Below are 18,379 nucleotides of genomic sequence, written 5' to 3' on the forward strand. Positions count from 1 at the left end.
GTACTTCGCTTTTGCGGCACTTTTTGGGTGCCGTGAAAATATTGCCGTCCGGACTGCTGTCGGTTCGAATCGTAATTCCTGGTTCGTGAAACGCTGCCTGAAAGCGTCCCGACGTCACGTCGCAGCATTCCCGGATCACATTCGTATGTATATTTTCGTCGGTCGGTGTTTTTTACGATTCGTACGGAAATGGTGTTTCCGTGCGAATCGTAATTCCATGTTTGTGAAGTTTTACGACCGGGTACGAGTCGGACGGGGAATTCGCTCCGACCGACGGTTCGTACGCGGTTTTTACCGGATCGTAATCGGCACCAATATTGAATCTGTGCACAAGAAAATCTGTACTCCTTTCAGACCTCATTCACCATTTAATCCAATTACCCTTAGGGACTCGATTGACATCTTTAATGAGCAAGTCACAAACAGTATTAAAAAACTGAACTATGCTGTGAACAACAGAACCAAAGCGAAGGTTGACAAAAACACATTGCAATATCACCAATTGATGAGTAAACTAAACAAAAATAAAGACATCATTATTCGGAATTTCGAAAAAGGGGGCAATATTGTACTATGGAATAGAAAAGACTATATTGAGGAGGCTATGTCACAATTAAGGGACAGGGAGTGCTATTTACGTTGTGATCGTCAAACTCTGAAAAATATGTATAACAACTACGGAATGAAGCTTATAGCCTGGAAAAACGCGGGGCTTCTAACCCAGGATGAATACAAATATATGCGGAACGACAATCCCATGACACCCATAATGTACTTCATACCTAAAGTGCAAAAGAATCCTTTGAAGCCCCCAGGCAGGCCAATCATATCAGCCCGCAATAGCCTTTTAGAGAAGACTTCACGATATGTGGATTTCTTCCTTCACAGTCAAGAGCAAGAACTGCCCTCATATATCCGAGATACAGGGGACTTTCTCTCTATAATTCAAGACATTGTTTGGCAAAGGGACTACCTGCTAATTACGCTAGATCTAACATCCCTATACACCTCCATCAAACATCAGGACGGACTAAAGGCTTTGAGACACTACTTAGCACGCAGGGGACCAGACTTTGAACAACACAGTGCCATGCTGGTCAATATGGTTGAATTCTACCTAAATACCAATGTATTTCTATTTGAAAATTCTCTGTACCAACATCAACGTGGTGTTGCGATGGGGGCCAGCTTCTCCCCCAGTTATACATGCATGCTTATGGGCTGGTGGGAGGAGTTGGTCCTCAACAAAGAACACAATGTACAAATGACCAACAATGTTATAAAATGGGTCAGATATATAGACGACCTCTTTGTGGTCTGGAGAGGGGCCAAAAATGAGGCTGAACCGTTTATACAAAAATTGAACCTCAATAACCTAAATCTTCATTTCACAGCAGACATCAGTTCAACATCAGTAAACGTTTTGGATGTACAGATATAGATAAAGGAAGGGCAGGTCCACACTACATTACATAGGAAACCTACAGCTGGGAATTCGGTACTGCACGCAAACAGCGCTCATGCAAACAAAGTATACCTTTTGGGGAGATGCTGCGGCTGAAACGCATATGCAGTAACCAAGATGATTTGATACAAGCTCAGATAGCCACCAAAAATAGATTCTTGGCACGGGGCTACTCACCAAACTGCATTGACATTGCGATTGGAAAAAGAAATGAACTGAGCAGAGAAACCCTTTTTAATATCAAAGTAAAACCAAAACGAACTGAAGAGGATGATACATTCAGGTTCATCTTTGGGTGCAGCAAGCAGGGGAGAATTATCAAAAACCTGATTAACAGAAATTGGCCGATAGTACTGGGAGATCCGATAATTCGTCATCTCCTCCCCAAAAAAGCTGCCATCACATTCAGCAGGACGCCCTCCATGAGGGATTCTTTGATGCAAAATGACTTAGAGAGTTCAACCAAAGGTACATGGCTTAGTCAACGCAAGGGATTCTACAAATGCATGTCTTGTAAGGCATGCCAACATGGCATTAACACTACCACTTTCAAGACACCTTTTAATCCAATAGAAATCCCGATCACTAAGTCCTTGTCATGCAAACTGGATCATGCCATATATGTGCTGGAGTGCCCCTGTGGACTCAGATATGTGGGTAGCACTATACTACAGGGACACAAGAGGGTACTCCAGCACATAAGAGCAATCAAGAACCTTGATCAGGCATATCCAGTCGCAAAACATTTTGAAGAAAGACATAAGTCAGATCCCCCCCTACTGAAGTACTTCATAATTAACAGCATTCCGATCTAAAAGAGGGGAAGAGATCAAGCTAAAGCCCTTAGACAACTGGAAACAAAATACATTTTAAATCTTGATACCATGCATCCGGGTGGTTTAAACCAAACAGAAGATTTATATACCTGTCTCTAGAATCAAAATAGACAGTTCATCAACAGTCAGATGCTAAGATAAGTTTATGCAGGAATATACTATCATTATCATAAAAGAAAGATAACAATACACTGATAAACACTATGTTCCAGAAATCCTTCTTTGTATTGCCGTGTCCATTACATATTTCCTATTTTATATGCACATATGGTTTTAGGTAGCGTTTTTTTAGGGTTACACATTAGAAGTATTTCTAGCACTGAGCACTTTATCCATTTTGCATTTTGCACTAACATCACATAACCAGTTGAATTCTTTACATAATAGCCTAATACATTTTCTTAGTACTGTGGAAGCACTAGCACTTTGTTCCCCTGTGGAGACCAAACAGGCCAAAGGTATTTAAACCTGGACTTTGTCAAAAAATCAGTAATATTTATTGTTTTAATCTTATTTATTATGATGAGATTTTTAAACAAAACTGATTTTAAGAAAACAGATTTTCATAATTTGTTTGCTTACAGTTCTACGTTTTCGGTATTTAATTTTAAATTGCCTAATTTATAAGATTAACCTAATGGATGTATGATATTTATTCCTATTATAGGATGTAGACATTCATTGAATATAATGGCAATTCTTTGTTAAGTATTTTGCCTATGTCTTTGCAAAACAATACTGGTTGTACGTCACTTTAAGAAAATTTTAAAAAATGACACTTAAAGGTACCTCCTTCCATGCAAGCGCGTCATGCTGTTGGAGTTATCTGCGGAGCAGAATAAAATCTAAGCTGCACCAATTCTGTGGTCCGCGCTCCTGGGCAGTAGCAAAAGAGGCTGCGTGAGGAGAAAAGCGCTATATATATATATATATATTCACTGAAGAAACCATAGGTTTCAGGGGTGTTATAGTTAGCTGGACTTTTCACTCGTACAAAACCATTGAAATTCCCCCGTTATAATTAGTTCAGCTAACTATAACTTGCGCGCCCGCAATGCACTGCTGATGACGTCACATATTACATCACTCATGACATGGTCAGTGACATCACTGATGACATCACTCCATGACATCTCAAATGACATCACTGATGACATCACTGATGACATCAATCAGTGAATATGTGTTTTTCTGAAAATTACGTATGTTTTATATATGTATATCTCAAGGTCGATGGAAGAATAAATGGGTATATAAGTGTCTAAATGGATGATTTGTTTTTGAAAAATTGATTGTATAACTGACTGATTAAGTGTATCTTAGTGAATACATGGCTTAGTGAGTAATGTTTAAATATGTAAATATCTGTATCAGTCTCTCACTTTGTGTATAAGTGGCTGTATAGGTTGGTGAGTAGCTACATGAGTGTCTATATAGGTTATTAGTTGGTTTTTTGAGTATAGTGCATAGGTGCATGAATGAGTGACTCACTGTTTGTATGTGTTGAAGACAGCATGTGTGCAGGACTGTATGGGTGGATGAGTGTGTGCATGGGTGTGTTAGTGAGTGAATGACTGTCTCAATAGTGTCTTTATGAGAAACTGCATATGTGTGTAAACTAGTATATGTGACTATTGGTGTATATAAGTGAGTATATGTGAGAGTGAGAGATTGTAAGAGTTCCTGTATGAATAAGTATGTGTTTCTATAAGTGATTGTTTAAAAGACTAAGTATGTGTAAGTTTCTGTAGAAGTAAGTGTGGTGGTGTGTGTATAACTGTATATGCAAGTAAATAGATGTTTGATTCTTTATTAGCATGAGTGACTATGTGTGTGAGTAACTCTATGTATGAGTGGCGTTGTGTAACAGGATGTATAGGTGTATGAGTACATATTATGAGTGAGTACATGTATGAGTGACTGTATAGGACTGTTGGTGAATGAGTGGATGTGTATGTGGATCTTAGAATTACTGAATAGGTTGTTGTAACTGGTATTGGTATGTCCATTGTTTTGAAAATTTTAGCTTCTATTTTTGAATGTGTGTATCAAAGGTTATATTAGGGGGAGAGGAGGTCTGCCACTCTATCACAAGGATGATGTCATCAGTGATGTCATTAGTGATGTCACTGACCATGTCATAAGTGATGTAATATGTGACGTCATCAGCAGTGCATTGCGGGCGCGCGAGTTATAGTTAGCTGAACTAACTATAACGGGGGAATTTCAATGGTTTTGTACGAGTGAAAAGTCCAGCTAACTATAAAGCCCCTGAAACCTATGGTTTTTTCAGTGAATTTCAAAGGTTTTTTAAATGCTAATTTCTAACTATGCCTACAGAGATAGGACATGTGAAGAAAGAAGAAAAAACGCACAGAAAGAAAAAAAAGAAATGCAGAAAGAAGCAACAGAAGTCCTCAAAGACGAAGAAAAGTGCAGGAAGAAGGATAATGTGAAGAAAGAACAAACAGAATAGCAGAAAGAAGCCTTGTTGCAAAATCATCCTGTACCCTCAACTTTTTTAGATGGATACTGGTGGTAACTGAGTCTGACTAACCAGTCCTAGAGCCAGTGCTATGTTAAAAGACACTCAGAATACAGTGAAAACACCTACATATACTAGGGAACACTATGCGTTGGGGTCCCCCTGTGATTAGCATGACCTCCTCTGTAAGCCCCTAGTATATAATAGGGCAGGGGATTAAAACTACCTCTTAAAATCGCCACAGGGCGTGTTTGCACACGTCACCTCAGGCCCCGTCCCCTCCCTTCCCCACTGTGTAAACACACCCTGTGGCCGTTTTAAATTAGGAGATTAAGTCCCATTGAATCCTGAGGGTCCCTAGGGTCCAACTAGCCCACTAGGTACCTCCAGTAAGCGCCACAGAGCTGCATTGCAGAGAGGTGTAAAAAGTGGCACGGCCTGGACCACCTCTCTGCAACACAGCTCAGTGGTGCTTACTGGAAGCACCTGGTGGGCTAGTTAGCCCCCAGGGGCCCTCAGGATTGAATGGGAATTATTTCCCCAACTTAAAACGTGCCATAGGGCGTGTTTGCACACGTCACCTCAGGCCCCGTCCCCTCCCTTCCCCACTGTGTAAACACGCCCTGTGGCCGTTTTAAGTTGAGAGATTATGTCCCCTTGAATCCTGAGGATCCCTAGGGGCAAAATAGCCCACTAGGTACGTCCAGTAAGCGCCATTGCAGAAAGGTGTAAAAAGGGGCACGGTATGCGCCACCTCTCTGAAACGCAGAGTAGTGGCGCTTACTGGAAGCACCTGGTGGGCTAGTTGGCCCCCAGGGTCCCTCAGGATTGAAAGGGAATTATTTCCCCAACTTAAAAAGCGCCACAGGGCGTGTTTGCAAACGTCACCTCAGGCCCCGTCCCCTCCCTTCACCACTGTGTAAACACACCCTGTGGCCGTTCTAAGTTGAGCGATTAAGTCCCCTTGAATCCTAAGGGTCCCTAGGGTCAAACTAGCCCACTAGGTACCTCCAGTAGGCGCCACAGAGCTGCGTTGCATAGAGGTGTAAAAGGGGGCGTGGCCTCAGAACACCTGTCTGCAACGCAGCTCCCTGGCGCATACTAGAGATACCTGTTGGGCTAGTTGGCCCTCAGGGACCCTCAGTATTGAAGGGGAATTAATTCCCCAACTTACAACTGGCCAGGGGGTGCATTTGCAGAGTGCTGCAAGGAGGGGGCGTGGCCTCCGGCGCAATGCCGGTCTTTTATTTATTTTATTTTTTTAAGAAGGAGGGCTTTGTGGCCCCCCTTCTTTTTCTAATTCATTGGCCCTGGGGACCCCATCCCCCAGGGCCTGCACCCTAATTTTTTTTGTTGAAAAAAATAAATTTGGTAGGGGGCCACGTGGCCCCTGTCCCAAGGCCCAACCCCCGTGTCATGACCTTTTTTTTTTTATTCTTTAGAAGGGGGGCTGCGTTGCCCCCCTCCTCAGGCCACTTATGGCCGCGGGGACCCCCTTCCCCGGGGCTGGCCTTTATTTTTTATTATTTTTAAAAAATATATATTTATAGAAACATCTAGAACATGCTGGACAAACCGTATGTACCTATCACCATGACGATTTGCGTGATATTCATTAAAAGGCGACTATTCATACAATGAATCCACGTGGAATGTATTTACACCGCTAGTGAAGCTCTGACGTTTCTGACGCCCTACTGTGCCTAATCCCGGCGCCCCCGCCGGTGGGCACTCTCCAAGAAGACACCCTTGTCGTTTATTTATACAAACATGGGTAGCTATTGACGGGCACATTTAATACACACGCACACCAAGCCATTCAAAGGGGATTCGACAAAAATTCAACCAAACTATGCAAGAAAACCCCCTCACGGTTAATAAAACACACATCCACCGCTGGATGTGTAATACTTTTTATTTTACTCTCTGGAAAGGAGAAGAACCTCACTTGAGAGTCACAGCGTGCTCCTGGCTGAGCCCAATGCTGTGTTACACCCACCAGTGCCCGCCGAGTGCCACACACCTCTGTGTTGTATTCCACCAGCTAGTGCGTATGCTATGACACTCTCTAGCCCATGTGCACTGTAACACCACCCCGTGAATGTCATGCCACACTTGTTATATTGCCCTATCTAACGTGCCTTCCTCGATGCCTATGTTATAACGCCCAGTGCTATGCCATACATATTACAATCTGGGATCCATATCTTTGTCACAGTGCATATGCAACGTTACACTCCCCAGCACATATTTTATATTACAACTTTAGAGACTAGTTATGTTACACAACACTGCCCTGTGCATATTACACTCCAAGGCGCATATCGCATAGCACGCACTAGTGCCTGTGCTATCTCGTGCTCTCCAATGAATCTGTCATTGCGCACAATGTATTGCATATTATATTTCACGCCCCGGTTCATCTTATATCACACTTTTTGGTGCATAGTTTATACCATATACTATATCTAGTTTTCATTTTCAATCGTGCTCTCAGGACTAGGAACATAAACAGCAAAAGGCGCACCACAACCTCAAATTAAGTCAAAATCAGTCCATGTACATCCAAATTTTCTTTTCCAAAATGATCTTCTTTATTTTTCATATATTAAAATGACATTTAAGAACAGCCAGAGCAGCCGACGCGTTTCGTCCACTTGGGACTTCTTCAGGGCGTAAAAGATAATACATCTGTTTATGTGATTCAATCTTGAGAATTCAGGAATATCTTTCAGAGTCAATGAATAATGAGTACGTCTAATAGGATAGTAGTCTGATGTCGATGGGTAGCAAATGCGCGTCCCTTCTTTTTAAGAATCAAGTGTCCAATTAAGTTAGAAACCGATGATAAGGTAGGATCCCGAATCTTTAGAGTGCCCGATTCCGCATCCTTCGGGTCCTCGATAGTAATCCTCAGGTATTCGTGCTCTCAGGACTATGTTCTATATAACACTGCGTCCATCTACCCTTTTCACGGGCATTACATTTTGCGATGGGGGGTGGAGGGTCAGGGGGTGTTTCTGCCAAGTGAGCCCGGAGTCACAGTCACAAACGTCCTCTTCTTCCTGAATAAAAGTGAGATTATGCTGCATACTTGTTCATATTTTAAGTAGTTCGCAGAGACACACATTTTAAAAACAATAAAGTTCCTAATACTCACCTTCTCTGAACAGTTAGCTTGCTGCCCCATCCACCTCCTCCCTATCGTCTGTTGTCTGAATCCATGGACTAGCCTCCTCCCTCCTGCCATGCATGGTCTAATGTGCTGCCACTGCCCTCCATTTAGCATGATGTACCAGTCCACTCCTCCTGCCCTCCATTGCCCAATTCTATGGCCCATCATTGACCTCCTGCTTAGCCTCTGTGCTTAGCTTGCTGCCCCTATTCTCCTTCCCCCTGCCCTCCGATGTCTTTGTGTATTCCCCTGCTCCATCCTTTTTGCCCACCATGTTCCATGGACCTGCCACTCCTATCTACTCTGAGTGTTCTGTTGAGCTGCCACTCCCCTCCCACCTGCCTAGCATTGTCAGATGCCTGTAACCTGTACCTGCCATCTCCACCCTGCCTGTCCACATGCCATGCCCCTATCCCCTTCCTCCTGTCCTCCATGGTCCCTTTTACTGCCACACTCTTCTGCCCTCCCTGGTCTGTTGTGCTGCAACTGCTCCTCCTGCCTGCCCCGCGCGGTCTGTTGTGAGACCCCTTCCCCTGAACTCTCTTGTCTGTGCCCAGGTCCTGACCCTCCCTTCTATCCTCCATGGTCCTTTGTGCATGCCCCTGCACCCTCCTTCTTGCCCATCATAGCCATTGTGCTGCCACTAACCCTCCCGCTTGCCATGCATGGTCTTTTGTGCTGCCATGGCTCTTCCCACCTTCCCTGTGTGGTCAGCTAGCTGCCCCTGACCCCCTCCCACCTGCCCTCCAGGGTCTGTGTGTATGCCATCATAGTCTCACTGTTGCTCTCCACGGTGTGTCTTGTTTCTAGTGCCCATCCTGTCTGACCACCATGGTCATCTTGCTGCTCCTGCCCTGCCTCCTTGCCCCCAGCCCTCTGTTTCCATGTGCTGACCCCTATTCCCTCCCTCCTGGCTTGTCTGTTCCATTGTAATGCCCCTGATCCGTCCCTCCTGCCCTTTATGGTCTGTTATCCTGCAGCTTTCTCTCCTTTCTGTCCATTATGGTCAGCTAGCTACCATTGCCTCTTTCCCCTCTGTTCTCTGTTGTCTATGTGCATGGTCCTGTCCCCTCCCTATTGCTTTCTATGTATTGTTGTGCTACAATCCTGTCCCGCATGCCCTGTGAGGTGTATTGTGCTGCTGCATACCCTGATGCCTGCCCTGTAGGGTCAGTTTGGTGCACCTCTCCATGTCCCTCCTGTCCTCTGTTATCCAAGTCCATGTCCCTATCCCAATTCCTCCTGCCTACCATGATCCAATGTACCATACTTGCGAACATTTTTGAACTTGGTAAGAGGGAGATTTTGAAAAACAACTGGGGTATTGATTTTCCCCTTTGAGGAGATTGTAGACAGGAGACAGATCAAATAAAGCCCATTTGAGCTTAAAAACATTGGACGTTTCCTGGCTGAAACGGGTCTTTTGGCATGTATGGTTGTACTACCACTGCCTCTTCCTTCTGCCCACAATGGTCTATTATATTGCCACAGTCTCTCTTGCCAGTCCTGTATTGTTGGTGTGTTGCCCCTGCCCCCCTTTCCACTGCCCTCCATAGTCTGTTGTGCTGCCACTGCCCTTCCTGCCTGCCCAGTGTGGTCAAATTATTGCCTCTGCACTCTCCTACCTGCCTTCAATTTTCAGAGTCTGTGCCCCTGGCCTCTGCCTCCCAACAGTATCCCAATGAACAACTAGATTGCTAACATTCTATATTTACTACAAAAGTGTGGAACACCTGACGGCATCTTGATGTAATCAAAACTGTAATACTTAGAGCATTTCCTTTAGAAATTACATATATGAGAGGGTCTTATTTGCATCAAAATTATGGTTAGTGCTCTAAAAAACTAAAATGAGGATATATTTTCAAATAGCGACAAAGAACTTTTAAATTATTTGTAATCTTTGTTTTTTTATCCAGTTGACCACTTGATTAAATGTTGCACTTAGGGGAGAGGATGTGGTGTTACTTCCAGAGCTGCAGACTTTGCAACTGGGGAACCAAGTTGGAGTTTCTGCTTCAGCTCAACATTCTGTGATTCTGGTCAAATCACTTAATCTCCCCTTGTCTACAACCAAAATGAATTTGATCTTGTGTGATGTAACCAATGCTCATGTAAAGCACTCCAATACCTGACAAGTCTGTACTATATAAAACTGCAAATACACAAAAAATAAGTGTTTTGCACACTTCTGTCATTGGGCTGCATGTGGGCTACATCTGGGTGATATTTGTGCTGCATTTTGGGCTCTTTTGTCTCTGGTGGCCATCTTGGGAGATTTATTTGTTATGAAGTTTACTAATTTCCTAATTTACTGCAGTCTCCTCAGTAGGAAATGCTTTGTTTTTTACTTTGATTCCATCAAGAAGGTATTCAGATATATCACACATCTGCCATAAATTCTGAATGTTAGCACTCTAGTTGCTCATTAGATCACTGTGGTAAAGCTACTGCTCACCAGGGAAGTCTGCTGCTGGTATTCAAAGTGCATGTTTCAGTCTGCATGTCAGAAGTTTTTAATGAAATAGAAGAGGATTTGAGAAGTCACTCAAAACGTGCCCTAATTTTTCTTTCTGCAGCACTAATCATACTTTCTATGGCAAAATTAACCCCCTCATTTTGTTCCTTTTTAAATTAAATGTTTTAAGAGTTACCACTTTATTCCAATCAAGATGGCTTCAGGTGTGCCATACGTTTATCATAAGTAGGACTGTTAGCGCTCTAGTTGTTTTTTGGAACACTCTGGGAAGCTGCAGTAGAACACAAAGGAATCAACTGACAGTCTCTGCTCTTGTTGGATGTACATGTTTTACTGAGAATGTCAGACTTCATTCTCACATGACTGAGAAAGATAGTGTTAATTTACTGAAAATATGTTCTCAGTTTAGCTTATAGATCACCTTCCAAACCTCTGTGGGAAAAGCATGAGAAAATAGTTTTCCCTCAAACATGATTCATGATATCACAGCAGAAGGCTTTTTCACATGGTAAAATCACCTTAGAACACACCACAATTCCTAAAATGAGTATGGTACCATCAACAAATGATTTATAATGTAACTAAAGTCTTAAAACCTTCTATTAACTGCAATGATTTTTAATGAGGTGCTATCATGTATATTGGTCCCAAGATGGCTGCCAACACTTCTTGGATGAAGTACTGACAGCCAATCAGATCTCACGATGAGATGTGTGGTTAGGCTCCGCTCAGATATATCTATCTTTTTAACTCTAATTTTCTCAGGAACTACTAAACGGATTTACACCATTTAAGCAAAAGGCACGAGTCTGAACTGAGGACTACCTCTTTGCCAAATTTGGTGTAATTCCGTTCAGCAGTTCGGGCTGTAGCTGCATCAACAGGTCCTATGGGAAAATGCATGGGGAAAACACGTTTTGGGACCCCCTTTTTTCTCGGCCCCCGCTTGACAAATCACCGTGAAATTTTCAGGATAGGAGCGGACCGGAGCTGGCCAAAAGTTTGGAAAATTTCACAAAGATTCGTCAATCGGCGCCAACGTTATTCTAAATAGAATGTTGCGACTGCCAGTAGGTAATATGTATATATATATATATTCACTGAAAAAACCATAGGTTTCAGACATGTTATAGTTAGCGGAAATTTTACTGATAAAAAACCAATGAAATTCCCCCGTTATAGTTAGTGCAGGCAACTATAACTCACGCGACCGCAATCCTCTGCTGATGCTAATACTGTAGTTAGACACTTATTTGCCCATGTCTTCTTCCATACATTTTTAGCTATACATATATTAGAAATATTTTTTTTTCATAAAGACACATATGTCATCAGCAGAAGATTGCGGTCGCGTGAGTTATAGTTGCCTGCACTAACTATAACGGGGGAATTTCATTGGTTTTTTATCAGTAAAATTTCCGCTAACTATAACATGTCTGAAACCTATGGTTTTTTCAGTGAATTTGCAAGGTTTTTTAAATGCTAATTCCTAACTATAACGTGTGTGAAACCTATGGTTTTTTCAGTGAATTTGTACGGTTTTTTAAATGCTAAGTTACTTTACGCCATTCGTGGCGTGCACGCCCACTTAACGCAGTTCGTTCCGTGCGCGCACGGTGAGCACGCGGTGCGCACCGCGCGCCCACTTTACGCAGTTACGTTACGCACCGTGCGCACATGGAGGACATATTATGCGCTTCCTTGTGATAGGTAATCTGTTAAATTTAATTTGTAAGTGATGACAATAATATGCCATGCACAGAGAGTGGTTTTTTTTTTTATTAAAATTTTTAGCGTAAGCGCACCGTACGCGTACGGTAAGCGTAATCGGCGAAATTTTCAAAAAATAAAAATTTACCGTTTTTGGCCTTTGAGGACTCAACTAACATGGCTATGTGCATGGGCGCTGTCTAAACAGCCCCTTTATATGTTTTTTGCCTTTATTTACAGCCCCCCCCTCAGAGTGCGAGAGAGAAAATGGCGGCCGCCGCTTCCTGGTTTCGACCGATTCGAATGTTTACTTAGATGTAACAGCCAATCAGAATCGCGCTCGCGCACGCCACCGTACACGTACGGTAAGCTTACGGTAAGCGTACCGTAAGCTGGCTCAGATATATATATTGATTTAAAGGCTATTTTCTCAGAATCTACTGAACAGATTTACACCAAACCTACAAAAGGCACTTCCTTGACCTGAGGACTACCTCTCTGCCAAATTTCTAGTAATTCTGTTCAGCCGTTCGGGCTGTAGCCTTGTCTAAAGGTCCTATGGAAAAATGCATGGGAAAAACGCGTTTTGGGACCCCCCTTTTATCTCAGCCCCCGCTTGACGAATCCCCCCGAGACTTTCAGGGTAGGAGCGGAGCGTAGCGCCCCACCTATTTTGAGAAATTCGCGAGGATTCGTCGACCGGCGCCAAAGTTATTCAAAATAGAATGTTGCGGATTTCCTATGGAAAAGGGGTCCTAACTATAACTACCTACTGGCGACCGCCAGTAGGTAATATATTAGATATATATCTTCACTGAAATTCACTGAGAAAGCCACAGGTTTCAGGGACGTTATAGTTAGTTGGACATTTCACTCATACAAAACCAGAGAAATGTGTCCATTATAGTTAGTAGAGATAACTACAACTCGTGCCCCCGCAATGCACTGCTAATGACGTCACATATTACATCACTCATGACATGGTCAGTGACATCACTGATGACATCACTCATGACATCTCAAATGACATCACTGATAACATCACTCATGACATCATCCAGTGAATGTGTGTTTCTTTAAAGCTTAAATATGTTGTATATATATATATACATATATATATATGCCAAGGTGTATTGAAGAATGAGTGGGTCTATAAGTGTCTGAATGGATGATTTAGTAGGTACATGACTGATTGTATAAGTTACTGATTAAGCGTATCTTACTGAATGCATGGGTTAGTGAGTAAACTGTATAAATGTCTGTATCAGCCTGTCAGTTGGTGTTAAAGTGGCTGCATGGGTTGGTGAGTAGCTACACAAATGTCTATATGGGTTATTGGTTGGTTGTCTGAGTATCTCTGTGGGTGCCTGAGTGTCTGTGTAAGTGAGTGGGAGGAGGGTGACTGTGCATAGATGTGTAAGTGGGTGATTCACTGGGTGTATGGGTTCAAGAGTGCATCTGTGAAGGGCTGTATGGATGGGTGAGTGTGTGTAATGGTGTGTTGGTGTGTGAATGGATGTGACAGTGGTATATGTGTGAGTAACTACATATGTGAAAGGCGGTATATGTGAATATTGGAGTATATAAATGACTATACGTGAGAGTGAGTGATTGTGAGAGTGGCTGTATGGATGAGTGTGTGCTTGTATCAGTGATTTATAAGAGAGTAATTATGTGCTAGTATTTGTATAAATAAGTGAGGTGGTCTGTGTATAAGTATATAGGTCAGTAAATGGGTGTGATTGATTATTTGCATGACTGAGTAGGTGTGTGAGTAAGTCTATGAATGAGTGGTGGTGTGTAAGTGTATGTACAGGTGTATGAGTGCATATGATATTGCTGTATTGATGAGTGACTGCATGTATGAGTTACTGCTTGGGTGAATGAGTGGATGTGTGTGGGTAGACCTAGGGATCACTGAGGGGGTATGTACTAACTGCTATTGGTCTGTCTATGGTTTCAATATTGGTAGTCTGTATGTTAGAGTGGGTGTATAAAAGGTTGTATTAGGGTGTGAGGAGGTGCATCAGATTATCACATGGATAATGTCATCAGTGATGTCATCAATGATGTCATTTGAGATGTCATGATTGATGTAATATGTGACGTCATCAGCAGTGCATTCCGGGGGCGCGACTTACAGTTATCTCCACTAACTATAATGGACAAATTTCTCTGGTTTTGTACAAGTGAAATGTCCAACTAACTATAACGTCCCTGAAACCTGTGTTTTTTTCAGTGAATTTCTAAGGTTTTTAAAATGCTAATTACTAACTATAACATAGCAGTCACGTTTGCAGAGCAGTGAAGAAAGGTGAGTGTGGCCTCCGAACACCTCTAAGCAATGCCACTGTGTGAGATTTACTGGAGGTAACAAGGGGGTAGTTAGCCCCCAACGTCAACCTTGGGGGCCAACTACTCCTCCTATTACCTTCAGTAATTCCAACACAGCAGGATTGCTAACTTCTCAGATTAGGCCACGCCCCCTTTCTCCACCACTCTGCAAACGCACCCCCTGGCGCGTTCTAATTTGGGGGATTAATTCTCCTTGAATACTGAGGGTCCCTGGGGGCCAACTTGCCCGCCAGGTACCTCCAGTAAGAGCCACAGAGCTGGATTGCAGAGAGGTGGACACAGGCCACTCCACCTTTCTCCACCACTCTGCAAACGCGCCCTCTGGCCGGCAGAGAATACACACGAGTATTGGTCATCATTGCCTAGAAACACACAGTGCCCCCTCCCCCCACCTTCATACATGGCATTGCCATCTCTTCCCTCGCATTGTTCCCTAACATCAACACAAATGTCATAATCCAGAAGATTAATGGTCTGGCCATTGTTATGCTGACTGCACAACCTGGTGTTGATAACTGCCCTGGTTGAGTTCCTGAACACATTAGTGCCTGGTGCAATGCATGTGAAAGTGCCTCTCGATAGGGTGATAAAGCCTGCAGTCAGTGCCTACAGACATTGCAGTCTCGTGATGCGCTATGTAAACGTCACCATTACTATTCTTGCAATGCATTTCATATTTTAATGCAAAAAACAGATAAACATGCTAGTGCAATCCGATTTGCTCCCTTCCGGAATAAGCACCTAGTTGGCACTGATACACTCTTAACCTTATTAAAAAAACGTTTTGGACGTGTTTAAGGTACCGTACCTGACGTGCCTGACAGAAGCCTAGGTTTGTGGACGCAGGCGAGGGGGCGTCTTCGAGGTTCAGCTCCAGCTCTTCCGGGGTACATGGAGTGCTGAAGTCTCTGGGGAAGAAGAGCAGCATGTCAGAGTCCAGGGGCTGCTCTTTCTGCAGATCTGAGGGGCCTCTCAGTTCAACCCCAGGGAGGCGTGGGTAAGGTAGTTACTGATGGGGGAGTGGGAGCTGGGCTGCACTCTGGAGCGGAGGCATCCTCATTTCACCACAGCCAGGAGAAGAGCGGCGACTCTGCACACATGCGCCAGAAATGGTCCTCATTTTGCCATAGTCAGGAGATGAGAGGGGGCTCTGCATGCTTGTGACAGGGAGGGTCCACATTTCACCACAGCCTGGAGATGCGAGGTATGGATGGTGGCGCATAACAGATAGAGTGTTCGTTTTACCGCCATAGTGCAGAGGTGAGAGCTGCGGCCCAGGGGCCAAGGCTTGTGTCTGGTGCTGCTGTGAGTCTGCACTTCTTTATGAGTAGCAGGAAGAGTTGAACCAGGAGTCTGTCTGGCCAGGCCTTTCATGGCCATAGAGCAGTGGCTTGCAAGGCCCAGTATTGAGAAGGGAGTCTGCCTTCGGCGCTGGACTCTGAACACAGACAGGCTGGGTGCGCCCTCACCTGGCTGTACCCCAGGCCCTCTGGGCACAGGTTGCACCTCCTCACCTGGGCCTCCTTCCTCTTCACCAGGGCCTCCTCGCTGAGCCCCAGCAGCTCGGACAGATGCGAGATGTAGCTGATGGTCAGCTGCAGGGTTTCGATTTTGGTGAGGATCTTCCCCGCCGGGGCCACCGAGGGGAGCAGGTATCTTCTGAGGCCCTGTGGGGCCTTTGACAGATTTCTCATTCTCATCTTCTCCCTCTCGCTTTTGCTTTATCTCTGGCTGCCGGCCACCTTGCTGCTCTTGCCTTTCCTGTCTCTGACCAGCTGAGGTTGTCAAGGCCCACGCCTTGGCATGTCTGGCACTGGCTCGCAGAAACCTCCGTAGACCTCCATAGGTAAGGTAAACTGGAGGTATGGTGGCGAAAGGCTGTAGGAGTTGGTGGAGGATGCCAGGGAGAGGCTCCCTGGAGTCAGGGTAGCTCATCTGCGGCTGGAGCTCGCAGTCTAGAGGCAGGAGCTAGTCATAGGGCCGGAGCTGGGACGTCTGAGAAAAGTCCTTGTCTTCTAGTGGGTTGGGGAATGCTGCAAGGGGCCAGCGTGCCCCCAACTTTATCCTTAGGGCCGAGGTGTGAAGTGGCACCTCTCCAGGTCCATTAACACTTCAAAGGCCGAGAGGGATGAAGGCGACAATCATTCATTTAAAAAGAAGCCCCGGGAGGTGGCGGTCCCCGGGGCTGCGGGGGGTGCGTGCCCCCACACATAATTACCATAGCCCCAGGGAGGTGGCAGTCCCCGGGGCTGTGGGGGCCCTGTGGGCCTCTGCTATCTGTTTTGATATAGCCCCCGGGACTTGGCCCACCCAGGGGCCTCATTAAAATGAAGCGTGGGAGCACGTGCTTCGTTTTTATTTTTATTTTAACGGCAGGATTCACTACCCCAACGCGAATACTGCCGTTTAAAAAAAAAAGCTTTTTTTGGCCCTGGGAGTCCCCTGAGCAGGCCTAGGGGGTCAGGGTGTTTCTACCCTGCTCCCTTTTCTTCTTTTTCATGTTTTTGTTTACTGATTTCTTGTGACTCGGTTACCAAGTCACAAGATGGCTGCCAACACTTCCTGGTTTGGAATGTTGGCAGCCAATCAGAATTGAGCTCGTGCTCGGGAGGGGTCACGAATCCTCCTCGGTGCTCAGATATTGCTATTTTTTCTTTTTTGAATTTCTCACGAACTACTGAATGGATTAACACCATTTAACAAAAAGGGCTCTTTCTGAACCAAGACCTACCATTTTGCCAAATTTGGTGTAATTCCGTTCGGCAGTTCGGGCTGTTAGCTTTGTCTAAAGTTTCCTATGGAAATTACATGGGCGGCAAAGCGTTTTGGGTCCCCCCTTTTTTCTCAGCCCATGCTTGTCGAATCACCCCAAACCCTTGATACAGGAGCTTAGATTTGCACCCTAAATAAATTATGAAAAATGAGGCATATCTCTGTGGTCTGTTCCGTTTTCTTTGCAAAGAGGAGGAGCAGCGGAGTTTTGGAAAATATATATATATATATATATACAAATTCACTTAAAAAACCATAGGTTTCACACATGTTATAGTTAGGTGGATATTTCACTCGTAAAAAACCAATGAAATTCCCCCGTTATAGTTAGTTCAGATAACTATAACTCACGCGCCCGCAATCCACTGCTGATGACGTCACATATTATATCACTCATGACATGGTCAGTGGCATCACTCATGACATCACTGATGGCATCATCCTTGTGATAGAGTGGCGGCCGCGCGAGTTATAGTTATCTGAACTAACTATAACGGGGGAATTTCATTGGTTTTTTTACGAGTGAAATATCCACCTAACTATAACATGTGTGAAACCTCTGGTTTTTTAAGTGAATTTGCAAGATTTTTAAATGCTAATTCCTAACTATAACGTGTGTGAAACCTATGGTTTTTTCAGTGAATTTGTACGGTTTTTTAAATGCTAAGTTATGTATGTATTATTATTTTTTTGGTTTTTCACCGTGCGCGCACCACCGCGATTTAAAAAAAAAAAAATTAAAATGTTTTTTTCTGCCTTCGGGGTCCTTCAGGGACCCCCTGACAAAGGCTAGGGGGTCAGGAACTCTCTACCCTGCCCTCTTTTCACGTTCGCCACCTTCCTTTTTCACTCTCGCACTGAAAACAAACAAAATGGCGGCCGACACTTCCTGATTTCGACCGATTCGAATGTTGACTAACATGTAAACACCAATCAGAATTACGCTCGCGCACGTTAGGGTGCTCGCACGGTGCACGCACGGTGCGTGTACGGTGCGCGCACGGTGCGCGGCTATAGATATGTATGTGCTTTTAACTGCAATTTTCTCAGGAACTACTGAACAGATTGACTCCATATATGCAAAAGGCACATCCCTGAGCTG

The 18,379-nt window shown here is 44.3% G+C and overlaps 1 pseudogene; it reads right to left on the reverse strand.

The window, feature by feature from the left end:
- Positions 1-1,638: 1,638 nt before the first annotated feature.
- The window catches only part of LOC146867084 (uncharacterized), a 66,306-nt pseudogene continuing 49,565 nt past the window's right edge, over positions 1,639-18,379 (reverse strand).

Source organism: Triturus cristatus, chromosome 1_2, assembly GCF_964204655.1.
Source record: "Triturus cristatus chromosome 1_2, aTriCri1.1, whole genome shotgun sequence".
Taxonomy (NCBI): domain Eukaryota; kingdom Metazoa; phylum Chordata; class Amphibia; order Caudata; family Salamandridae; genus Triturus; species Triturus cristatus.